The 26,392-nt window shown below is 50.0% G+C and overlaps 1 protein-coding gene across 3 annotated transcripts in view; it reads right to left on the bottom strand.

Annotated features, from left to right (window-relative positions):
• Positions 1 to 26,392, bottom strand: part of LOC123352293 (discoidin domain-containing receptor 2-like) — a 174,289-nt gene that overhangs the window by 134,382 nt on the left and 13,515 nt on the right. Inside the window, exon 1 of one of the 3 annotated variants that reach the window (XM_044992153.1) lies at positions 16,575 to 16,689. The exons of the other annotated variants lie outside the window; for them this stretch is intronic. The gene's annotated coding sequence lies outside the window, so the exon portion shown is untranslated. Of the gene's footprint in view, positions 1 to 16,574; positions 16,690 to 26,392 lie in introns of those variants that run through there. 3 annotated transcript variants of the gene reach the window in all.

The following is a 26,392-nucleotide window of genomic DNA, read 5'->3' as shown; positions in this document are numbered from 1 at the left end:
ATGAATGAAATCATCCATCATCTGCTTCACATTGGCTCATTGCAACGTGCTCTTCATCCTATGTCTAGTCTCTAAGAATCAGGGACAAACAGGGCAGAGCCCCATCTGAAACAGCTACAGAAGGTCCTAAGGAAGCTTGTCATCAAAGCACCATTTCTCCATTCCCGGACAATCATCATGTTTTGCCAAAGGATGGCAGCACTTTTCTTTTGCCAATTTCACTCACTGCCATTTGATCTTACATGTACTTCCATGGTCTCTCTGCTCTCCTCAGGATCAGGGTAGCAATAATATTTGAGGGAAAAAGGAAATTCACTTCTCTCCCTGCAGACAATTTTTCTGGTTAGGGTTCTGTACAGAGAGAAAGATGAAGCAAACTCAGAGTGATAGCCCTTCTGGAGTAACTTGGATTCAAAACAAGCACAGATGTATGGTGCCAGGGAAGACAATCAAGCCTGAGCCAAGGATGAATGCTATCAGGTATACTGTCTCATCTCACAAGAACGTTTACAGCTGATGAAGATGGCCTTAATGGAAAACAAGTGATGTCACTGAAACAAATATCAAATTCTGATTGGAGCCCATTGGGAATTCTAATCTCATGCACTGGCATGGTCAGTGGATGTACCCCCTGGAAGACATCTGTGTACTCCCAGGGGTATAGATACCCTGATTGAGAACCACTACCCTGGGTCACCTGGAGTATCTATTGGGACAGCAACTCCATTAACATCTACTGGACAGTCTGGAAAAAGAAAAGTTCCTTGTTGCAGTTTTTCAAATAGACGTGAGTTTCTCCACGTGGAAAGCTGAGGCTATTCAGAAGCATCAGAAATGTTAACTGACAATCCTGCCTCCTGCCAGACACTACAGAAAGCAATACAGGCTGCCTGGCAAGTTGAAACAGTCTGTGAAGTACAACAGGACATTTGTGCTCATATGACACCCATACACTAATTCCAGGCATCCCCTCTGCTTCTCACCCAGTCTCAAGCATTGGCAAAGACCTGGGTCCAAGTGTATATCTTCTGCCCCCACAACTTGCACAGTCAGAGAATCACACTCTTTTCTGGAGGGATTTTCCTGACTCCATTCAGGGAATGGGTACCAGAAAGAGCACAGCCTCCATGACCTGGAACGCAAGGGTTTGCTGAGGTCTCACAGCACTGCTCCTTCAAACATGTCTGACGGGTTTCTCGGGATAACTGGGAAGACACTCTCAGCCCAACCCAGAGAGAAATTCTCCTGTTGTGGGTAGAGCAACATTTCCTCTCTCTGTGGGCACTGCCCGCCAAGGGGGAGATCCACACCCCAACTTGGCCACGGAAACTGACCTGCTCCTGGGGCCCTTAAAAGAAGTCTCCCCACCCCATTCAGGGCTGAGGCTGCTAGCATGGCAGGGTGCATGGAAACCCTGCCCTACTGCTTCCCTGCAGATAAACAGAGGACTCCATTCACCACCACGGCCCAGCTGCCACCTTTCTAGACCTTGCAGCACTAGTCCCTGCAAGACACACATTGCAGCTGCTCAGGGCTCCCTTCTGCTGCCAGATGAGTGCCGGGCTGCGCCTGCCAAACCCCCGTGCGTGACTGGCTGGGCCGCCAGGAGCATTTCTGAAACATTTTTTTCACATCCTAGTGAAGACCCCTGGCCACAGACAATGCAGAGCAGGGGCAGTCGCAAGTGAACATGTGTTTTCTCTCCTTTGAAATCCCCCTAGGGCCCCTCCCACTCATTTTAAAGCCAGTCACCCAACAACGGTGGGTTGGTTTGTGCAGGGGGCAGGCGAGAAGGGCTGTGCCATTGGCCAGAGCAAAGCCAGTCGCTGGAGTTAAAAGAGCTCGGTGGGGAGGAAAAGCATTGCCCTGGGATCCACTTCCGCCAGCTGTTTCAGAATAACAAAGCAGGAGGGGATTTCCATAGCAAAGGGTTAGCAGTGGCCTCACAGGCTATGTCTACGCTGCAATGAAAAACCTGCAGCAGCTGACTTGGGCTCATGGGGCTCCGGCTGCAGAACTGTTGAATTGCAGTGTAGACTTCTGGGCTCAGGCAGCTCTGGGGCCCGTCCACCTCACAGGGTCCCAGAGCCTGGGCCCCAGCCCGAACCTGAATGTCTACACTGCAGTGAAACAGCCCTGCAGCCAGAGCCCCCAAGTCAGCTGATACTGGCCAGCCGCGGGTGTAGACGCCCCGAGTGTCTATGGAACGTCAGAGCAGCAGAAACAACGGCCTGCTTTGCAAATGTGGAAATGGTGCTTTCCCAGTACTGTATCATTTAGCCTTTGGCTTCTTCCAGGGAATCCCAGCACCTACAGGCATCGCAAAGCAGAGTAGCTACCCTCTGTGGTCTTGTGCCTGGAGCCCAGACAGCAGCCTCTGTGCTAAGAAACAATAGGTCTCTCCTCAGTTTTCTGTCTCCCCAGCACAGCCAAGCAGGGAGAGAGGAAGCATGGGGTGGATCTGTGGGAGCCGCATGGTAAGAAACTTTGCTTTCTCTATATGCCGTCATCTCCTCTTGGGGAGCAGCAGCCAATTGTCCCTTGCTGGGCTGCAGAGGGAGAGACAAAGAGAGAAGAACGCTGCCGCCTTCACACGGTCATTAGAACTCAGCTCTGCAGCCCTGCCAAGCACAGAGGACAAGCGCTGAGAGCCAAGTCGCCGTCACGGATCCCTGCTCCAAGACGCAGCAAGTGAGTGAATTTCAGAGCCTGGATTCTTTTGGATCCTTAGCAGCTCTGGGATTCCTCTTCCCCATCTGCACTAAGCTATAGGTATATTTCAGTGTCACGTGCCAGTCCCTAGAGCGCCTCCAGATTGAGTTACAGAGGCATCCTCTTGGAAACTACACAGAAACCTTTACTAATGCAGAGTTGCTGCCCGATTGCACAGTGGGGCTGCCCGTGTGAAGCATACACCTGCGCCCCACAGATTAGAGTGGCTACCCTTTGGTTCCTGAGAACAATTCATGTTTGATTTAATGGCTAGAAGCCAACCATACATGGCTTGGATCCTGGCTAGCTCAAGGTCCCTGGCCCTGGTTCAGAACTCACTTGTGCTGGTTTCTCTCTTGTATCTCCATTGCCTCCTGAGTTGCACTGGTGTAAAGAAGACAGGCCCCGGCTCTCTCCCTAGGCGCTGGCCAGGCAGTCGGGGCCACGTGGGACATTCTAATGGCACAGTCGTTAAAATCTGATCAGCAAAGGACAAAGAAAGAGACACATGGGAAACCTTAACCTGCTGGAGACCTATCTGAAAGGGACCCTCGTGGGGATCCCAGAAGTGGGCTGTTAACTGGAGAGGAAATTGTTTCTACTTTGAGAAATGTAAATCATTTCAGTTAAGCTAATGGATGAGTTGAACAAAGCACAGATGCTCCTGCCAGCTATGTGGTCACAGAACTTCGTAAGAGAGGCTCTCAACCGTTTCCTTATTGTGGACCCTATCATCTGACTGCTGCTACTTCACCCTCTATAGGGCTTTTCATCTGCAGCTTCAAAGCACTTTAAAAAGGGGTCTTAGTTTCACTATCTCTATTTTATGAGTAGAGAAAAGGCCCAGGGGAAGGAACGGACCCAAGGTCAAAATGGGAATCAGTAGCAGAGGCAAGAACAGAACCCAGCTTTCCTGACTTAGTTGGGAACTCTCTCCACTGGGCTACTAACAGATGTCTTCTAGACTACTATCCATAACCCATCTTGCCCAGCCCCCATCTCCCCTCACCTGTGAATTATGTGTGAATAGCACAACTACCATACACCAAACTATACATCGAAACTTTAACTCTGCCTTCATGGACATGCCAGGCCCACAGCCTTCCCCCGCCAAACAGAGTTGAGGTTGTGATATGGGCTGTGGTGGGTGTGTGGTCAGTACGTTTTGCCTCTAGCAGAAGAGCAGAAAGGAGATTCACTTGGGGGTGAGGGGGTTAATGTTTCATCCCTTCGCTTTTGTTCCACACAAAGAACTGGTCACAGATACATGACAAGAGCCAATACTGTGATGGGGGAAACCACAGAAGGGCTGGAATCTGATTGGGTAATTGACTGCTCATTGTTCTCCAGCTATAACAATGTGATTCTCCAAGCTGCTCCAGCACATGGAGGACTCCACCCAAATACCTGAAGTTCTGTGCCCTGACTTCCAGCCTCCCTGGGGTTGTATTTTGGGGAAGCCCTCCCACCATGCTCCCAGAGCAGACTACTTTCATAGATTCATAGACTTAAGGTCAGAAGGGACCATTATGGTCATCTAGTCTGACCTCCTGCACAATGCAGGCCACAGAATCTCACCTGTCTTCAGGGAGCTGCCTGGCAGGGCCAGGGACTCTCTAAAACTCAGCCCAGGCTTTGGGGTGATGGTATTAACCAGCTCTCCCCATCACAGAGCAACATAAAGGGCTACTGTAGTAGTTCTCAGGGTACCCAGGACTGAGTCACCTTGTTACCCCCTGCCTCTAGTGAGAGGAAGCCTTGCTTGTGGTGAAGGGGTGAAGCTCCCAGACCTCACTAGCCTGTCAACCACTCAAGCACTCTCTTCTGGGCTCTGCCAGGCCTAACTTTGCTCTGCAGGTTAACAACAGATGCACCCGAGTCCCTTTGAAGTGTACTCCTGTGATAGCCAACCCCTGATACTGGCTACTCCCAGAAATCTCAGCTCCTCTGCCCCCAGAAGAGCAGTGTCCCCTGGTTACCAGTTTTACCTTAAATCACTGCTCCTGTATCACACACAGCCCGTGTGAGCACTTATAAATACACCGCCTTGGGGTCATTAAGAAAGAATAGAGCGCTGACAAGAAACAAGAGAGAGTGGTGGAAACAAGTGGCTACAACACAAAATTATAAAATGCAAACGTAGGTCTACACTTTATTAAGTCAATTTTCTTCTCTGATAAAGCTCCTGTTCCCCAGAGTTCAGCCTGCTGCAGAAGTGGCTGGCTTCACAGGAACCAGGGTCCAACTTTTCATGAGAACAGCCCTGCTCCCCAAGAAGTCTCCTCAGCAAAAGAATACTGGGTGCCTTTCTGCACCCTTTGTTACACTGAACCAGTTTTTTGCCTTTATTCACAGGCAGGGAGCTTCTCTGCCTGTTGTAATGTTCCTTTTTGACATCCAAGTGGTTTAATTTGTTTGCAGTTGTCGCTGATGGTTTGCTATTGATAATCTTGGAATGAGTGAGAGGTGCAGAGCTTAGGAGAAGCAAATGAGCTAAGAGCTATAGGAGACAATAGAAACTAACTTGGGGTACGTCTGCACTACGAAATTAGGTCGATTTTATAGAAGTCAATTTTTAGAAATTGATTTTATACAGTCAATTGCGTATGTCCACACTAAGCGCATTAACTGGGAGGAGTGCGTCCTCACTACCGTGGCTAGCATCAATTTACGGAGCGGTTGGGATTTTGAGTTAAGCTCCCAATGCCTGATGGGGCAAAAACATTGTTGCGGGTTGTTTTGGGTACACGTTGTCAGTCACCCCTCCCCCCGTGAAAGCAACGGCAGGCAATCGTTCCGCACCTTTTTTCCTGGGTTACCCGTGCAGACGCCATACCACGGCAAGCATAACCAAGTGCAGAAGGGTGGTAGGATGTGCCTTTGGACGTTTAAAAGCTCACTGGCGCTGTTGGTCAGACCTCAGCACAACCAACATTCCCATTAAAGTATCAGAGGGGTCGCTGCGTTAGTCTGGATCTGTAAAAGCAGCACAGAGTCCTGTGGCACCTTATAGACTAACAGATGTACTGGATGCATCCGACGAAGTGGGGATTCACCCACGAAAGCTCATGCTCCAATACGTCTGTTAGGCTATAAGGACTCTGTGCTGCTTTAACATTCCCATTGTAATTGCTGCTTGCTGTGTGCTCCATAATATCTGTGAGAGTAAGGGGGCAGACGTTTATGGCGGGGGGGGGAGGTTGTGGCAAATCACCTGGCGTCCGATTTTGAGCAGCCAGATACCAGGGCGATTAGAAGAGCATGGCAAGGCGCGCTGCGCATCAGAGAGGCTTTGAAAACCAGTTTCATGACTGGCCAGGCTATGGTGGGACAGTTGTGTGTGTTTCTCCTTGATGCAAACCCGCCCCCTTTGTTGATTTTAATTCCCTGTAAGCCAACCACCCTCCTCCCTTCAAAATAAAGTAACTATTGTTTTGAAACCAGGCATTCTTTCTTTATTAATTAAAAAAAAATAATGAGATAACGGACAAGGTAGCCTGGGTGGCGTGGGGGAGGTGGGAAGGACAAGGCCACATTGCTTATTGTAGCCACACTAAAAATCAAACTGTTTGAATGACAGCCTCTGTTGCTTGGGCCATCCTCTGGAGTGGAGTGGCTGGGGGCCCGGAGCCTCCCCACCCACACGTTCTTGGGCGTCTGGGTGAGGAGGCTATGGAACATGGGGAGGAGGGTAGGCGGTTATATAGGGGATGCAGCAGGGGTCTGTGCTCTTGTTGGCTTTCCTGCAGCTCCAAAAGACACTTCTCATCGTGTCCATTTGCTCCCCCATTATCCTCAGCATCGCATCCTGCCTTCACTCTTCGCGCTCATTTAATTCTTTCCTGGCCTCTGCCACTGAATGCCTCCATGCATTAAGCTGTGCCCTATCAGTGCGGGAGGACTGCATGAGCTCAGAAAACATGTCATCGCGAGTGGTTTTTTTCACCTTCTAATCTGCGATAACCTCAGGGACGGAGATGATAGGGGGAGCGTAGAAACATTCTAAGCTCTACGATTCTGCAGGGACTGCATGGTCACCTGTGCTGCTGAGTTCGCCACGCTGACCAAACAGGAAATGTAATTCAAAAGTTCCCGGGGCTTTTCCTGTGTACCTGGCTAGTGCATCGGAGTTCAAAGTGCTGTCCAGAGCGGTCACAATGGAGCACTCTGGGATAGCTCCCAGAGGCCAATAGCATCGATTTGCATCCGCACTACCCCACATTCGACCCAGCAAGGTCAATTTTAGCACTATTCCCCTCGCCGGGGAGGAGTACAGAAGTCGATTTTAAGAGCCCTTTAGGTCGACGGAACGGGGTTGCTTGTGTAGACGCATTCATTAGAAAATCGACCTGTGCAGGGAAGACTTTGGCAAACCAGTAAAGTGCCTAGAACCACTATGGCTTATTGTTAAAAAGAAACCTAGTCAGCAAGCTGTAAATTGGTCATTCAGCAATCTCAGTTTGACCAAGGCAGGAGGGGAGGGGGTTTTGGGTGCCACGGAAAGGGCAGCTTGACCCTGCATCCTTCCTGATAAGAATTGTGTTGAAGTTGCTGATTCCTGCTCTTTTAAAATGCATGTATGTCTATTGGGGTCTCAGAGCTGTAGATTCTGGAAAACCCACACCTGGCTAATCAATAATCAGAAGGAACCTCTTGCTTGAAACTGCTCACTTAACAAGGTTTCTTTAAGGGACATGTCATTCTATTACTAATGTATAAATAAGGGGAAAAAGCTTGAGATAGTTGGACTCGTTTGGGGACTCTTTTGGACTCTCCCTCTGGATATATCTTGGGGTCCCCACCGGCAGACGGAAGATTTGGCCACCGGAAGCCTGCCGCTCTGTCACTCGAGAGCCACACTCAGCTTTGGTAATTATCAAGGGTTGGGGGTGTTTTACTAATCTTGTTGCGGACGTGTGTAAGTGCTTGAGACTAAGTAAAGTTTAGCTTTAAGTGAAAGCACTCTTGTGTTGTCCTGTTTGTGCCAGCCATCTATCGGTCGGACGGCCATGTCTCCCCTGATTTATTTCCTGACACCTCCTCGCACAGAGTAAAGTTACCAAGAGCTTTGGGTTGGGGGGAGGAATAGCTCAATGGTTTGAGCATTGTCCTGCTAAACCCAAGGTTGTGAGTTCAATCCATAGAGGGGGCCATTTAGGGAACTGGGGTAAAAATCTGTCTGGGGATTGGTCCTGCTTTGAGCAGGGGGTTGGACTAGCTGACCTCCTGAGGTCCCTTCCAACCCTGAGATTCTATGAAAGAACCCTGGGTAACAGACCTAGCACAGCTAAATTTGACCTAACCCTGTAGTGTAGGCCAGAGCTTAGAGTTTTACTTAAACTAACAATTAAGTACTAACAGACTAATAAACAAAAGGATAATAAACAAAGAACTAAGAACAAAGAAGCAGCAAAGAATCCTGTGGCACCTTATAGACTAACAGACGTTTTGCAGCATGAGCTTTCATGGGTGAATACCCACTTCTTCGGATGCAAGTAGTGGAAATCTCTTATCCACTACTTGCATCCGAAGAAGTGGGTATTCACCCACAAAAGCTCATGCTGCAAAACGTCTGTTAGTCTATAAGGTGCCACAGGATTCTTTGCTGCTTCTACAGAACCAGACTAACACGGCTACCCCTCTGATATAAGAACAAAGAAGCTTTCTTGACATGGTGGGTCACCCCTTTTATAGAGCTTGAATGCTTGAGCCCTCCTACGTCCAACCAACAAAATGTCAGGGTCCACTTACTCCATCGGCTGGTAGGTTTGTACGTATGGATGACATACATGTACATATTAATAACAATTAGTTCATTCTCACATTTGTTATTTCTGTCCTAACTGGTTATTTCAGTTATTTCCGGTTATTCTTTGTGGTGTACCTGTTAAGTTTAAAAGAGGATATGCTATATGAGCTGAGAAGTCTGACCTCCGAAAACCTTCTCTGCCTCCAAGTTCATATATGGTTTTGAAAGTGACTTATCTGGCTGTGATCTGTGAAGTGATTTTATAGATTCCTGAGTTACTATCTTCTGGCATTCCTTCAAGAGACTTTGGAGAGCATGTTCCTGCTTGGAGGTGGGTATTCATGGGGACTGCAGGGTAAAAGGGACACTTTCCGCAACACGAATAACAGCTACTAAGTAGAGGCGAATGTTTTCCTCCCTCTTACAGTGAGAGTTTTAGCCTGTGGAGCTGTTAAGCAGAACAGGAGCAGCTCGAGCAAGGAAAACAAAACCCTTCTGCAAAGATGGGAAGTCCTGGAGAATTCCTTATAACCCCACCTGCTGATGCAACAAGCCTGATCTTGCTGTTCTTCACATTTCAGCTGGCAGAGATAACTATACACTGGCTGTAACACCAGACACAGTACAAGCCACCTGGGGATTGAGGAGCACTAAGGCTGGCAGAAAATAAACAGCAACTGGGAAATTCACAAGGCCATGACAAATAGTACAGAACAGACTCAGATCCCCAAGAGGGAAATGTAAAGAATGCAGGCCATACTTGCAGGATAAGAGACTTTTTCCTGGGAACCAGTGACTCTGAATAATCAACTGAACATGAGCGCTCAGTGTGACGCTGTGACCTAAAGGACTAATGTGATCCTTGGATGTACAAAAAGGGGGATCTCAAGAAGCAGTAGAGAGGTTATGTTACCTATATATTTGAGACTGGTGTGACCACTGCTGAAATCCTGTGTCCAGTTCTGGTGTCCACAAGTCAAGAAAAAGGCTGAAAAGCTGGAGAGGGTTCAGAGAAGAGCCACACGAATGATCCAAGGATCGAGCTCTCTCACAGGGTCCCCTCACCACTAAGGGTCCCCCTCTGGCTGCTCTGGGGATTAAGTTCCTTCCAGGTCCGGGATCTGCTTCTGCTGCTTATTGTACACTCGGTTGCCACTCTCCTTCTCTTGCCCCAGGTGCTGAGGTCTCTTCTTCATGACTTGGCACCCCGGCCAGGTCACTATCCGTGCATCTCCCTTCCGGGGTACCAAAGTCTCTCCTGACAAATGGGCTCAGGCATCTTCCCATTCACTGCCCAGCCACTGCCATTTCCTCACTAGCTGGTAGGGGAACCTGGGTCCACTCTCTACTCTGGGTTCCAGCTCTAGTCAGCAGCCAAGGTCTGCACTCCTATTCCTTGCTACTTTTCCCCTGAGCCTTCTCCTGCCTTTCCGGCTTCCTCCCTTTCTGGGTTTGCCAACCTCCCAACTCCCTCCTAACTATGGGCTACCCTCTATAGTCCCAAGCACACCTCCTGCTCCCAGGAGGTGACTGCAGCCTACTTCCCTGCAGCCCCCTTCTGCCCTCAGCTCCTGGGCTTTATACAGGCCCCTCCTGTTCCCTTCAAGCTGAGCCTCATTCAATCAATCCCTGCTCCTGGCTCCTCCTCCAGGTACAACCTGGGCAGTTGATCAGCCCACCTGGCCACCTCCTTAACCCCTCAAATCTTGTGTGGAGTGGGCACCCCAACAAGCTCTTTGAGACTGACAAAGGAACAGTTAAGGGGGGACTTAATCAGTCTCTCAGTACCTGGGGAACAAATATTTTATAATGGGCTCTTCATTCCTGCAGACAAAAGGATAACAAGTTCCAGTGTCCGGAAGCTGAAGCTAGAAAATTCAGATTGGAAAGAAGGTGCAAATTTGTAAACACTGGGGGTAATTAACCAGTGGAACAATTCACCACCGGTCGTGGTGGATTCTCTCATCATCACTGGCAAAAAAATTTTTAAAAAGACGGGATGTTTTCCTAACAGACCTGCTCTAGGAATTATTTTGGGGCAGTTCTCTGGGCCTGTGCTACACAGGAGGTCAGATTATAACATCATAATGGTCTTTTCTGTCTTTGTCATCTATGAAATTACGAAGGGAGGGCAGTAGTAGTAGACAACAAGAGGAGGAGCAAAGAAACCTTTCTGACTCCAGTGCACGCAGTCATGCCCCCAGCGATTCTCTGATCGGGGGAATCTCCTGCAGCATTCGGCTCTCAAATCAACCTTCCTTTTATAGAGAATGTTTCTAGCGGGGGGGGTCACAAAGTGAAAAAACAAACAAGCCATAAAAAAAAGTTAAATGTCCCAAGTTGTTACTTTTTCACATGGTCTGGAAGGGAACCATTTTATTATTATTATTGTTTTGAAGTTTTCTGAGAGGTTTTTGAAAAAATTCAACATTCCCAATTTTTCCCTTTTGCCGCTGAGAGCACTAAAAATAATGACATCCAGGATTCCATTCTTCTTTTTCTTTTTTCCTTTGGCCACTTTGTGGCTTTCTAAACATCTCAGCTTTAGAAAAATGATCAGGAAGTAGATTCACCGAAGCTCATTTTACCTTTTACAACTCAGTAATTCTTCCAAACTTAGAGACATGTTGGAAGACACACAGTGGCAAAAAGAAACATGAAGAAAAGAAAAAGTGAAAGAAAAACCCAAACTCTGATCATCATTCTTTCAGTGGAAAAAAAAATACAGGGGAAAAAAGAAGAGGTGAAAGGGGAAGACAAATGAAAATTTCAACAAAAAAATGGAAAAAAATGTAATAAGCAAAAGTTTTTGGTGGAAGTTTTCACTTTAGAAAAAGAGGCTTTTTTGTCAAAAAAAAAATGTTTTGAACTAAAAATTCCAACCAGCTCCAGTTTCTCACTCTCATGGTTGTGAAGAAAACCTTGAAAACATGGACAGAAGGTCACTGCTATACATGGTGCTGACTTCCTGAGTTGGCAAGGAAAGCTTGAACGTCTAGCTCTGAGCGACGTGAACTGCTCCAGACACCTCAATCAAATAACTGGAATGTAACAGCAAAACAACTAATACCGCTACTGCTGTACTGCGTGTACCATTTATTTTCATATTTTAAATGAAACCATGGAGATTTCTAATTAATTAACAGAGCAGCCACAAAAATCTCCAGCCTCCTACACCAGGATGTCAGAGAATTCAGTGGCCTTGCTGGAGATTTTAGGTGCAGATTGCTGAGGAATATGCGAGCCAGTGGTTGACTATCCCAGTATCTTGCCTTTCTATCTTGTACCTGGGGCTATTTCCAGGGTTTCTGGTGACTCTCATACACAGGAGCAGCCACAGACAGAACTCTTTGCATGCTGTTAATTATGATCATTAATGGTTTATATCCTGGTAGCACCCAAGGTCCCAATGGTGGTCAGGGTCCTGTTTTATGCTGTACAAACACAGAGGCAGAGAGAGTCTGAGCCAGAAAACGTAGTTCTTGAGGAGGACTCAATGAGCCCACGTCTCCCCACCTGTCGGCTGCCGTGGATTAGTGACGTAGCTGCGCACGCTCAAGGCACCAGTGGCATTCTGCTCTCTGAGCCACACAGGTTAAGCCAGCCACCCTCAGCTGCATGTCCCTGTCCAGAAATCACACTGTAGTTCTGCTAGTGCATGACTCACAACAGAGCTGCACTGGACTGACAGCAGCACTAACGTGCCTCAGTGCCTAGCAACTATGGTACCCATCAGGTGAAGATCTGCATCCATTACATAATCACACTGAAACGTTAACAGCATGGCCCAGACTCCTAACTGCAACCTGTACGCCCGTGTCCTTACCTCTAAAGCAGTGGTGCTCAAGCTTTTCCAGTCACACCTCCCCCCTTACTAGGGTGCCGAGACAGCAAGTGTGACAAATCCAGACAGGGGGTGGGGGGTACTAGGAGCCTATATAAGAAAAAGACCCAAAAATCGGGACTGTCCCTATAAAATCAGAACATCTGGTCACCCTACCCCTTACCAGTAACAGAATCTGTCTACGCCCCCCATTACTGCATAGCCAAGGCTTCCTCAGCAGCAGAGCTGGGGCTGAAGGTGGAGCTGGAGATGGGAGAGGAGCTGGAGCTAGAGGCAGAGCGGGAATGAGGGGAGGACAGGGCTGGGCTGAGGGCGGAGCAGGACTGGGGGCTGAATGGGGTTGGGGCAGAGCTGGAAGCGTGACACTCCCTCCCCATCCCCCATGGGGGCTGGCCTGGCTCTGGCCCCACCACCCACCCACCCACCCACAAAATGTTCCTCTGTGGGGGGTACTGCTGTGAAGTGTCCTCTCCTGCCTGGACCTGGCGCTGCAGGGAACGTTGCCTCTCACACCCCTTCCGGTGGCCGCTTTCTCAGCTGCGACTACCCGTCCCAGAGGCTCTCTTCTCTGCACTCACTGGGTCTTCTGTATCTCAGCCCTCTGGCCAAGCCACACAACAGTTCAGTCCCCGACCAGGGTTCAGCTCTACCAATGGTCCTTCACCCCTCCTGGACTCAACTCTAAGGGGTCTTTGCCCCTCCTGCACTTGACTTCGATTCTTCCCCTTGTCAGGGTACTGACCCCCCCAGGCTTTCCATCGCTGCTGGGAAGCTAAGTACCACCTATGCTGCCTTTCTGCCCCTTGCAGATTTCTCCCTGCCTGGTCCTCCCAGAGCCTAGCTCAGGTCAGGGCTTCTCACCGCTTTACGGGGCCCCACCCCAGGAGTCAGCCCTGCTCGGGCAGCTCTGCTTTCTGGCCACAGCCAGTCCCGACTACTAGACCGTCCGAGTCTAGGAATTCTCCACAGCTCCTCCCTCCTGCATCTCTCCCCTAACTAACTAGGTTCTTTCCCTTGCTTTGCAGGTGATGGAGGTTAAGCCCCATCACAGTGACACAGGATTGGGTATTTAGAGCTACAATGCTGCAAGCAGACCTCAGTGAAGGGGTGGGGAGGAGAAGGAGAAGGAGGGGGAGAGAGTGAGAGTGTCTCAGGATCCAGGAGAGCAAATGGGGTGGGGGAAGGCCAGGATCTGAGAGAGCAAGGGGGGGCCATTGGGATCTAGGAGGCCAATTAGGGAGTGTGTGTTAGGATTCAGGAAAGAAAGTGCAGGGTACAGAGATCCAGGAGAGCGAGGGACGGGGTGTCGGAATGAAGGAGAACAAGAGGGGAGGGGACATTAGCATCCAGGAGAGGAGGGGATGAGAAGAGCTTTCATTTCTCTCCATTTTCCATTCCAAATCCTCCCCTTCTCTCCCACTCTCCTCCAGCTCTGTCCTGTCACCCCAAAACACAGGACTATATACCTATAACAAGGGTACACACACACACACACACACACACACACACGGGAAAACTACAGCCCTTGGCCCACATCTGGCCCGCGGGGCCCTCCTGCCCAGCCTCTGAGCTCCTGGCCCGGGATACTAGCCCCCAGGCCCTCCCCTGCTGTTCCCTCTCCCTCACAGCCTCAGCTCACTGTGCCGCCGGCGCAATGCTCTGGGTGGTGGCGCTGCGAGCTCTTGCTGGTCAGCGCAGCTGCAGAGCCATGGCCTGACCCGGTGCTCCGTGCTGCACGGTGGCGTGGCTGGCTCCTGCCGGGCGGTGCGGCTGCCTGTCCTGGTGCTCTGTAAGGGGGCAGGGAGGGTTGGATAGAGGGCAGGGGAGTTCAGGGTGGTGGTGGTCAGGGGACAGGGATGTGGATAGGGGCTGGGGCAGTCAGAGGGCGGGGAACAGGAGGGTTGAATGGGGGCAGGGGACCCGGGGGGGCAGTCAGTAAGGAGGGGGGATTGGATGGGGCAGTGGGGGGGCAGTCAGGGGCAGGGTTTCCAGAGGTAGTCAGGGAGAAGGGGTGGTTGGATGGGGAAGGTGTCCGGGGGGGGGGAGGCAGTCAGGAATGAGAGGAGGGGTTGGATGGGGCAGCAGGGGGCAGTCAGGGGTGGATGGGGCGGGGGTTCCGGGAGGGCCGTCAGGGGGCGAGAAGCAGGAGATGTCAGATTGGGGGCAGGGGCTGGGCCACACCTGGCTGTTTGGGGAGGCACAACCTCCCCTAACTGGCCCTCCATACAATTTTGGAAACCCGATGTGGCCCCCAGGCCAAAACGTTTGCCCACCCCGTCCTATAATTATCTTGCCTCCTCCCCCCCCATTCATGTAATTTTGCTCCCCAAATTGGTATTGATGCCTCCCACCGATACCAACCACTGATACAGTGTCAAAACCAATGAGGGTGAGGCAGCATTCCTGGGATTTGGATGCGAAGAGATCTATCAGTTAGCTAGGTTTTAACATGTGCCATATTGATTTTGTCCAGTGCTAATTTTTAATTCAGAATGGAGTCGGTACTAAGCCTTACAGAAATCCAGACATACAACAGAGACTCAGTTACCTTTCGTAACCAGACATAATCGTGTCAAAGAACAATATCAAGTTTGTTTGACAAGACCTGTTTTCTATGAAGCCATGCTGGCTGGCATTCAATGTGTTTCTACCTTTTAACTCTTAATAGCTCATATCAGTGGTTCTCAACCAGAGGTACACATAGCCCTGGGGGTACGCAGAGGTCTTCCAGGGGGTACATCAACTCATCCAGGGATTTGCCTAGTTTTACAACAGCCTACATAAAAAGCACTAGCCAAGTCAGCACAAGCTAAAATTTCGTAGACACTGACTTGTTTATACTGCTCTATATACACTGAAATGTAAGTACAATATTTATATTCCAATCAATGTATTTTGTAATTATATGGGAAAAGTGAGAAAGTGACCAGGTTTTCAGTAACAGTGTGACTGTGACACTTTTGTATTTTTATGTCTGATTTTGTCAGCAAATACTTTCAGTGAGGTGAAACCTGGGGGTCCGCAGGACCAGTCAGAGTGTTCAAAGGGGTACACTAGTCTGGAAAGGTTGAGAACCACAGGCTCATATCAGCTGTCACTTTATTTTGCCCAGTATTGATGTCAGGGAGACAGCCGTAAAGTCTCTGACATGCCAAGAGTAAATTGAGAACTTTACATTAGTCTGACTAAATTAGCCTAATTAATATGTATTAATCCTGCAGGGTGAAGTCTCCTTCTCTCACACACCCTAACCTCCCCACCCCACTCCCCAGATCATGCAATGTTCCTAACCCCTTAACATTTCAAAGCAGAGTCAGGCCTGACACACTACACGCCTGGGCCAGCCTAGCCGGGGAAGTGTCTTCACTTACATTTGGCTCCCGGCCACATAACTGCGTCTCATGCCCAGAGTCACTGTCACATCGTTAGGTCGAGGCAGGGTCAGCGCAAACTGTGTTACTCACCCTGTTGTTACTGGCCACAGACAATGCAATGGAGACAATACAAGTGCTCCTGGTGAGGATGCCCAGCGGGGAGACAAGAAACCAAGCAGGCGTGCACACAGACACACACACACACACACACACCCACTCCCCCCCACTCCCACCCACACACACACCCACTCCCCCCCCCACACACGACACACACCCACTCCCCCCCCCCCACAGACACACACCCAGCAGCGCAGGAACTGTGCTGGCTGCCTGCCGAGGAAAGTCAGGTCCCACCTCCTTGTGTAGCGCGGACCTGGCCCCAGTGACGAGCCCTGGCGAGCTCGCTCTGGGTTTTCCCCAGCTCCTGGCACCGCCGGCTGCGTTCAGCCCCGCGCCGGGAGGCAGCGCACCAGCAGCCGGCTCCGCAGCGAGGCACGAACCCGGCGGACCAGGGGCTCGGATCCCCCTTCCGAGCCCGCCCAGGGCAGAGCTCAAGCGCCGGCCCCCGGCAGGGCCGGTCCCGCCGCCAGCGAGCGGGGCCCCTCCGCGCAGCGCCGTGCCCGGAACAGGGGGCCCCGCTTCCCCGGGGCCTCCCGCTCCTGCCCGCCGGCTCCGGGGGCCCCAGCCGGCGGGGGGCGCGGCCCGGGTCCCCGTCCCCCGGCAGGGCTGGAGCCGCCGAGCCCGAGGCGAGCCCCGCGCCGCGCCCGCCCGCCCGCCGGAGCGGACACCAGGGCAGCGCGCCCCGGCGCCAGGGAGCCGAGCTCAGCGGCGGGCTCGCCCCGACACGGTTTGCGGAGCTGCCCGGGGGGCTGGCTGGGCCCCGCCCGCCTCTCACCTGGGAGCGCGTCCCGCCGCGCGAAGCTGGGGTCCCGGCGCCGCGTTCCGAACTTCCCCGGGGAGTTTTGGTCTGTTCTTTCCTTTCCCCCTTTTCTTTTTTGCATCACATCCCCCTTCCGGCTGCCAGGGGCGGGAGGGGGGCGCCAGGATCCGCTCTTAAAGCAACAGCGCAGCAGCTCGGCGGGGCTGGGGTCACCCCAGCGATGCCGCCTCCTGCCCGGCCGTGGCACAGCGACTTGCCGGGGATTTAACCTCGGGGTGGACACTGGGGCAGCTCTGCAGGGGCCGGCCGGTTGTGCCTCCTGTACAGGGGTGAGGCTGCACTGGAGGGTTGGTCCCTGGGACTGCTCTGTGCCGGTGATGGGGGGGGTACTGCCTCCCAGGGCATTTAGCCGCAGGTTCCCGTGTGATCTTCTGCCCTCTCTCTGGGATAGGAGCTGCCGGTTACCCTTCAGGTCGCTACACTAAAAAGTTAGGTCAACGCAGCTAAGTCACTCATGGGTGTGAAAAAATCACACCCCTGAGCAGCCTAGTTCACCGAACTCCCAGGGTAGACAGCACAAGATCCATGGACGAATTCTTCTGTCGATCTAGCTGTCACCTTTCAGGGAGGTGGATTTACTACCCCAAGGAGGAAAACCCTCCCATCATTGTAGTAAGGGTCTACAGGGCAGAGTTGCAGCTGTAGTGATCTAAGCATAGATGTCAGACATCCACCACTGCTCCTGGTGCATGTGTCCGCAGAGCAGCGGTGGTGGGCTGGCTAGAAGGGTATGTAGATGACACAAACCCGGGGCGGGGGCGGGGGGGAGTTGCCAACAGTCCGGAGGACAGAGCTAAAGTTCAGAGGGATCTTGCTAAATTGGCAAACTGGGCTATAGACAACAAAATGAAATTCAACAAAGACAAATGCAAGTCACGGGAGGTGATAGTACGGCTCTACTCAGCACTGATTAGACGTCAGCTGGAGTACTGTGTCCAATTTTGGTCAGGAATGGATAGAAAGGATGCAGAGAAACTGGAAAGGATCCAGAGGCGAGCGACAAAGATGATCAGAGGGATGGAATGTATGCCATGTGAGGAAAGACTGAAGAAGCTGGGAATGGGTAACACGCGATGGATAACTTGATAATCACAGGTAATCACGTGTTCTGTTCATTCCCTCTGGGGCACCTGACATGAGCCACCGTTGGAAGACAGGATACTGGGCTAGATGAACCATTAGCCTGACCCAGTATGGCTGCTCTTATGTGCTTGTGATTATTCCATATGGAGGGTTTTAGCCACACGCAGGGCCAGGCCATGTTGAACATTAAGCTATTTTTAAAATATTTGTGCTTCAAAAAAGTCCATTAAAACAGTTCTTAGTATTTTCATACAATCACACACCTTTATAATGGCTTTAAAAATAATGTTGTTGGTTTTTTTCTGCAGAGTAGAAAAGGCCTTTCAAATTTAATACAAAAATGGATACATTAACCTTTTATGTTAGCGCTTTCCCCTTCCCCATCAGCAATTTATTTGTTCGTCTGATTGAGTCAAATTAGTACCTCGGTGATTTAAAATCTTAAATCCCATTGAAAGTCAATAGGACTTGCCTCCTGAGTGACTTAGGTGCTTTTAAATTTTGCATTCCTTAATTTAGAGGTTGTCAGAAACCAAATTCTTTGACCCAGACAGATGCAACAGGGGATGGGTCACTTGATGATTTACTTGTTCTGTTCATTCCCTCTGGGGCACCAGGCATTGCCACTATCAGAAAACAGGTTACTGGGCTAGATGGACCTTTGGTCTGACCCAGTCTGGCCGTTCTTATGTTTATGTTAGCTGGGTATGTTTCGTTTGGAAAAGAGGAGATTAAGGGGGGGGGACGGACATGATAGCAATCTTCAAATACTTGAAAGGAAATGGAGAAAAGTTGTTCTCTCGTACCATGGAGGGCAGGACAAGAGGCATTGGGTTCAAACTACAGCACAGCAGATTTAGATTAAAGCTCAGGAAAATCCTCCTTGCTGTAAGAACAGTAGGCCAATGGAACAGACCGCCTAGAGGCTGTGGAAGCTTCTTCACTGGAGGTTTTATGCGGAGGCTGGAGCCACCTGTCTTGAATGGTTTAGCCACAACAAATCCTGCATCTTGGCAGGGGGTTAGACTAGACCCTTGCAGTCCCTTCTAACCTTATGAGTCTATGAATACCCAGCAGCGTGCCACCTTAACTGAAGTTAACCTTCACTTTAATTCAAACACAGCCCTGGGTTGGTTTAGATTAAAAGTAAAACAAGTTTAAGAGAAGAAGATAAGGTTTTAAATTGAGTTCAAGTATAAAAGAGTTAGAAATGGTTACACGCGAATAAAAGTGAAAATGTATTCTAGAGGCGAAGACTTAAGAAAACAAGCTACAGCCTTTGTTCAAGGTCGTTTCCTTACCAATCTACCAAGGCAGTTGACCACCCTTCTGGTCAGGATCTCCCACAAAGTCTAAAGAGCTTGGTTCCTTTGTCTTCTTAGATGAAAGATAACTTGGCATTCTTTTCCCCTCTCTTTATAGTCCAGTGAATCTTTTAAAGGGATCCTTCTGAAGGTTACCCCTCAAAGTTCATTCAAGGTTTGAGGAAGGCGACATGGACTCTCCTAGTAAAGGACATTTCCTGCTGGCCGATTCCCCTGCTGGTGTTTGCTAAAATGCAAATTGATCTGTTTCCTGCAGTCGCCTCCCCCTGTTGTCTTGATGGTCCTGTTTACCTTCTATGTAATTTTCATTCTCATGGTCTTTTACTGTCTCATTCCAGATGGCAGAACCACATTCCTTTGTCTCACGTGGAGTATCATTAGCCCTGCCTGGCAGACACACTTTGATAACATAATTTCCAACATGTTTGCGTAGCCATCTCCCCTCCTGAGTTCAGGGCTGCCTCCTCTCAGCAGGGCGAATGGCCAAAGGTGTGGGCAGAGCAGGAAAACAGTCTATAGCTTGTGGCCTCCTGGCTGAAGCAATCAATAGCAGTTTGGGCTCTGGCCCTCTGGGTGAGGCAGAGTGTGGAAACAGTCTATAGAGAGGCCTTCTGGCCTCAGGTGAGTGGGCTTCTGGTCTCAGGGGTGGAGTCAGCAGCAGGGTGTAGGGGTGCTCAGTCACTGTTGGGGTCGGCTCACCAATCCAGTGGCCAGGTGACACTTTCTTTAGTTGCTCCCTGGGCTCCTCTGTCTCAGGCGGTCAGGGTGTGCCTTCATTCCTGGTAGTCAGATGCAGGTTCTGCAGAGGATTATCTGCCTCCTTCCCTGGTCCAGCCACAACTGAGCTGCAGGTTCCTGTTATATTTCCAGCCCCGCCTCTGTACTTCCTGCGAGGGGAGTGGGTTTGGCTGCACCCACCAGGGGACATTAACCTTTTTAATTCCAGAGGGAGCTCCTTGAGCCTCACTACAGTTTGTAATTTTGAATTTGTCTTGTGTACCCACACCACACTATAACATGAATGATCAGTATGTTGTTAGCTTTCTGTTGATATCGTACATGACACCTTTCAGATACAGGTTATGACATCAGTGAGTTGGGGTGCGTTGAACTGGTCAGGCCAGCTGAAACTTGCTACCTGATACCAGTGAGCCTCTTGCCTTGATCTGCTATTAGGGTCGCAGGTAGAAACCTTCTAATTTCCAGGCTAAATGTATTCATGGTTAAGCCTACGTTTTAGTCATGGGTATTTTTAGTAAAAGTCATGGACAGGTCATTGGCAGTAAACAAAAATTCACGGCCCGTCACCTGTCCATGACTTGTACCATATACCTCTGACTAAATCTTGGGGGCAGAGGGGAGCCTGGAGGGCACCATGGGTGCTGGGGGGAGCGAGCGGCGGCGAGCGGCCCAGGATCCAGGATCCTCGCTGGTGCTGGGGGGCGGTGCTGGTGCTGGGGTTGGCAGTCTCCCTACCTGGCTGTGTGCCTCCCCAGAAGTGGCGATATCTCCCTCCCTCAGCTCCTAGGTGGAGGCGCAGCCAGGCAACTCTTCATGTGGCCAGGCAGCTCTGCACATTGCCTCTGCCCCGAGCGCCAGCTCCACAGCTCCCATTGGCCGGGAACCACAGCCAGTGGGAGCTGCAGGGGTGGTGCCTGCAGGTGGAGGCAGTGTGGAGAGTCCCCTGGCCACACCTCCACCTAGGAGCTGAGGGATGTTGCAGCTTCCATGGAGCCCCTCCAAAGTAAGCGCTGCCCAGAGCCCTCACCCTCTCCCATGTCCCAACCCCCAGCCCTGAGCCCACACCCAAACTCCTGCTGCTGCTGCGGGAGGGGAGCGCGGTGGCCCAAGACTGCCCCAGCAGCAGCCAGTGCACGTGGCCCAGGGGCTGCCTGAGCTGCTCAGGTGGCCCCAAGGCCAGCTGTACCGGCTGCTGCGGAAGTCACGGAGGTCCCAGAAAATCACAGAATCCACGATTTCTGTGACCTCCGTGACAAACTTGCAGCCTTATTCATGGTCAGTTTAAACCAATTTGTTCTTGTGGTAACATGTCCTTTAGCATAAATAACGCTTCTCCCTCCCTGGTGTTAACCCCCTGGAATGTATTTCTAGAGAGCCATCATATCCCCTGTCAGCCTTCATTCTGCAAGTCAAACTCTTCCAGTCTCCTCTCGTGAGGCAGGACTTCCATTCCCCTGATCCTCCTAATAAGTGGCCTTCTCTGCACCTATTCCAGTTTGCACACAATATTCCAGATGAGGTTTTACCAATGCCTTACACAATGGCACTAATGCTCACTTCTCTACTGGAAATACCCCTCGCCTGATGCATTCTAGGATCACATTTGCCTTTTTTATGGCCGCATTACAGAGCTGGCTCATTGTCACCCTGTGATTCACCAGCATATCTAGGTCTCTTTCCTACTTTGTCACTTGTCCCTGATGAGCCCCCAGCTTATAGCTGATAGGATAAAATGCACTTTATTGTGTTTACCTCTTTAATTCTTTCCTTCCAAATTTATTCTTAAAACTTACATACCATTGACAACAGAGAACAGGTCTGTAGTTGTCCAGATCACTCTTTCCCCCCCATTCTTAAATAAAATGCTTGCTATTGTCCATTCATACAGTACCATCCCCACTTTGATAAATGTATTAAAATCTTTGCAACCACACTAGCAAGCTCATGCTAATTTTTTTGTTACTCTGGGATGGAGATTATCTGGTCCCCCACCCTGAGCGCATTGAGCTCTTTGAGCTTTGTTTCCATCTCAGATGTGGTCATTTCCATTTCCATACACGAATTCCCATCAGCTGTCCTGTCTTTATGCCCATGTTCTACATTGTCATCCTTACTGATGACTGAGGCGAAGTATTCATTTAGCTACCTAGATTCTCCTTACTCTCTATCCCATCCTCATTGCAGAGCGGGCCCGTTTTCTGTTCTTACTCTCTTTTTATTTATAGGGCTCAAGAACCTTTTACTGTTTGTTTTAATTTCCTTGGCAAGCTTGACTTTTGGCAGTTTTTGACCTCCAATATTTAGCTTTCTTTGCTGATCAACCCCTTCTTCCATTCCTTGTAAACTTAGTTTACTCCTAATACCCTTTTGGAGGTGGTTATTCATCCAGTTAGGTCTTTCCTCCTTCCTTGGGATGCAAAATGTATGTTGCATTCCATGCCCTTCTGCAAGGCACAGTCCTCCCCTCTTCTCATGTGTCATGTGACCACCTGTACCTCCTTCATATCCCTCCCCAGAGCTCAGTACTCCCAACATTGACCTCTGTGAGATCCTTGCACAGCCCCTGTTGTGCTCTGTGGGTCTGAACTGTTCAGAATGGGTCTGGAGTGTAACCTCCTTTGGGCAGGAACTTTTCTAATGTGCCAGCTGCAGTTCTGCTGGGTGGGTACAAATGCGCTGGCACTTGGAATCTGAGAACTCTTTAGTGCTTATGGAAGATGGGCTGGACACCCAATGAGCGAGAGCAGCATAGGAAACCACTACCTGGGATTTGTGTATGCAAGAGCAAGGGGCACCAGAGAGATTAGGGTGCAACTGAAACTTTAGACCAATGTGGAACAAGCCTGTGCCAGTTCACCACATATTGCAAATTTGGTGCATTACAGACACATTTATTAGAGATGACAGTTTGAAGAGCAAATTATAATGAAAACAGATCATGTGTTGCAACACTCGGTGTTGTAACTCCCTGTACACAGTTCATGAGTGGCTATGAGAGCCTTCATGTGACTTTGGGTGTGCCTTCACATGCTAACGGCTGTGAGAGCGCCGCGGGAAGGGGCTGCTCGTCCCTCGCAGAGCAGTGTGAGAGGCACTTTGAGCTAGTGAGTTAGGGAGGCACAGCAATTCCACACTGCGGGTTGTACCCCGGGACATATCGCACACCCCCATGCAGTAATTTGGGGAAACTAAACTTCACCCCTAGGCACCTCTAAGATGCAATATTCCCCAGTTGCAAGCACTGAATGTGCATATAACAAAAGAAACCTTTTATTAAAAGAAGAAAACATAATATTAATTTGGGAAAACATTACAGGTGCCCCACAGTACGTTGGTCAGTGGTCTTTCCCTCAGTTTCCCATCTTATGGTGTGAAAGTCCAGTGGATAAATGTCTCTAACATGCCACCCCCCTTTTCACTCTGGTACACCCGACTCACGGTCTGTTGTCCAGCTCAATAATGACCCAGGGATGTCTTGGGGTGGGTTCGCCTCCTACCACTGAGGGACAAGGGCAGCTGAGTGATGCCTCCGCCTCTACTCACCGACGTCACTGAGGTCTGCCTCAGACTCTGCTGCTGCTTGTCACGGTCTCTGCTGTCGTCATGGTCCCTGCCACCACAGCTCACTGCTGCTGCCGAGCTTGCTGCTTACCACTGCCACCAACACAGCTGTCTCCAGCTGCTGCGTTCTGAAGTTCCACCACTTAGCCCACGTCTCAGCTCTTTGGTATACAGACATCTAAGATGTTCATTTGATTTCCCCTCTGTATTTCCTTGTCTCTGCTATGATTGTCCATGTCCCCCACCCCCGGCCCAGATTCTGACCCTCCGCCCAGGTCTCCATGTTCTGGATTTACCCGTGGGCTTTTGTCTCCTGTCTTCGTTGATCCTAATTTAAAGCTCACCTCACTAGTTTAGCCAGTCGGTATCTCTTGTTCTAGTAACAGAGAGTCCACTCAGCGGTTCTCAAACTTCATTGCATCGAGGCCTCCCTTCTGACAACAGAAATTACTACATGACCCCACACCACAGGGTTGCTGGGGCTTGGGCTCTGGCAAGGCCGGCATTAGATTCTCTGGAGCCCAGAGCAGAAAGCCCAAGCCCCCAAGCCATGGGGCTGAAGCCCTCAGGCTTTGGCTTCAGCCCTGCATTGTGGGGCAGGAGATTCGGCTTTCTGCTCTGGGCCCCCAAGAGTCTAACGCCAGCCCTAGCAACCCTATTAAAATGAACTTGTGAACCACTTTAGGGTCCCAACCCACAGTTTGAGAACTGCTGGCAGGTCACCAGGGATGCCTTCTACCTATATGTCCCCACAGCCCAACAACCTAGGGGTAAATGAAGACTTTTAGCAAATTTATGTGTCCCACAAGTTTCTCCATAAAATGTTGAAATGTTGCAGGCACTCCAGAAATTCCTTGGGGCATGTATTCGAATGGATAGAAATCTGAAGTATGCTGTGTTGTTGCAGGTGGGTTGGTCCCATGATATTACAGAGACAAGGTGGGTGAGGTGTCTTTTATTGGACCTGAAGAAGAACTCCATGTAAGTTCAAAAGCTTGTCTCTCTCACCAACAGAAGTTGGTCCCATAAAAGATCTGACCTCACTCACCCTGTCTCTGACATCTGAAGGACAGATGAACGCTGTCTTCTCCTTATCTTCTTCTCCCAGAGGTATCTGGTAGTATCCATTTTGAAGAGGCAACAAATAGTCCAAGGCATCTTGTGTTCGAGGCATGGTGTACTGGTCAACTACAGTGCACCTATTTAGGTTGTCGTAGTCGATATGCATCCATGTCTTCCCACTCTCCTATGGACTACCTCTATGCGGGAGGCATAGGAGCTGTGGGATTCTGTCATGATGCCATTTGTGAGCAGCTCCTGACGATGATGATTCATATCCTCCATCTCTGAAAGAGCAATCTCCGTACATCATTCCTTGAGGGTGCGTCTACACTGTAATTAAAAACCTGTGGCTGGCCCATGCCAGCTGACTCGGGCTTGCAGGGCTCAAGCTAAGGGGCTGTTTAATTGCAGTATAGACATGTGGGCTCAAGCTGGGCCCTGGGCTCTAGGACCCTGTGAGGTGGGAGGTCCCAGAGCATTGACTACAGCCCATGCCCATACGTCTACACTGCAATTAAACAGCCCCTTAGCCCAAGTCTCAGGAGCCCGAGTCAGCTGGCACAGGCCAGCCGCAGGTGTTTCACTGTAGCGTGGATGTACTCTGAGGGGTTGTGAGTCTTGTAGTCTGGTGTTTGTGCTCCACTCCGGTAGCACATTCCACGTATGCAGTGGAAATGTCTTGGGGCTTTCACAAAGTTTCTGCCTTAGATGATACTTCCACTCCTCAGACAATGCTGAATCTCTGAAATCAAACCTTGAAGGGTCTGTCAGTGGAGCCTGGGCTTCACAGTAGGGTCTCGTGATGGTTTCCGGCTCTGAGAGGTCTGCTATCCTCTGTCCTTGTTTTACAACAATATCATGGCTTGTTTCATTAACACCTTTTCCTGGGCTTTGGCAGGTAAGGTCATGACTCTGCTGTGGATCAGAACTTCTTCTGGGAGCACGCCTTCAGCCAGCTCTACTACTGCTAATACTTTACTGCCCTGTAGGCAGGCATTCAAGCACGTCTCTGTATGCAGCGTTGTTCTAACTGTCCCTGTCCCAGGCAAGGCAGGTGAGGTTGGATCTTTTATTGAACCAACTTCTGTTGTTGAGAAAGACGCGTTCAAGCTACACAGAGCTCTTCTTCAGGGCTGGGGAAGGTACTCCCGACATCACAACTAAATACAAGGTGGGACAGACTGTTTAGCATAGGTAGATTCTAGGGGACCGTTCAAGGTGAAATGGCCAGTTACCACCTCTGCAGTCATAGGACAAAAAAGGAGAGGTTAGTGGGTTGTAGTGCAGATTGTTGTAATACATCATAAATCCAAAGATATCTGTAACCCACTTAGAATACGTGGTAACTACCTGTGCTAAACAATCGGTTCCACCTTGTATTGAGCTATGATGTTCCAAGAAACTTTCCCAGACCTGAAGAAGAGCTCTGTGTAGCTTGAAAGCTTGTCTCTCTCACTCATAGAAGTTGGTCCAATGAAAGATATTACCTCACCCACCTTGTTTCTCTAAGCACTTCTCTGTCAGTCATGGCAGGCACCGCTAAGGGGGTTGTGCGCACGTATCTCAGTGCTCCCATTGGTAGCTCAGATATCTATGTTTGTCATAGAAGTAAACAGCTCCTCCCTCCTCAATCGCTGTGGCACACCCAGTAGTTTGTTGTGACCATTACACAATCCATCTCTTCTAATACAGACTGGATAGTTTGGGGGAACACTTAGTCTTTTGCTCTTGAAACACTTCATCCAGAAGGTTCCCAGCCTCTGTGAACCATTATGCTGGAGCATAACAAAGCATTCCACCTTCCTTGACTCGATCGATGTTTTGGAAGATCGTGCTAGTTGCAAATACAGCCTGTGCTATTTGCTTATGTTATGTGAGGTTATATTTTTCTCGCAACAAAAGACACTATCAATAACACACTCCCAGGGATGCATATTTTTGGTGTAGATTAATATTTTAAGTGAGAAATTTCTTAGCAGAAAACACCTCTATGAAAAATCT

The sequence above is a fragment of the Mauremys mutica genome, chromosome 18 (assembly GCF_020497125.1).
Source record: "Mauremys mutica isolate MM-2020 ecotype Southern chromosome 18, ASM2049712v1, whole genome shotgun sequence".
Taxonomy (NCBI): domain Eukaryota; kingdom Metazoa; phylum Chordata; order Testudines; family Geoemydidae; genus Mauremys; species Mauremys mutica.
This window is presented reverse-complemented; position numbering and strand designations above follow the sequence as displayed.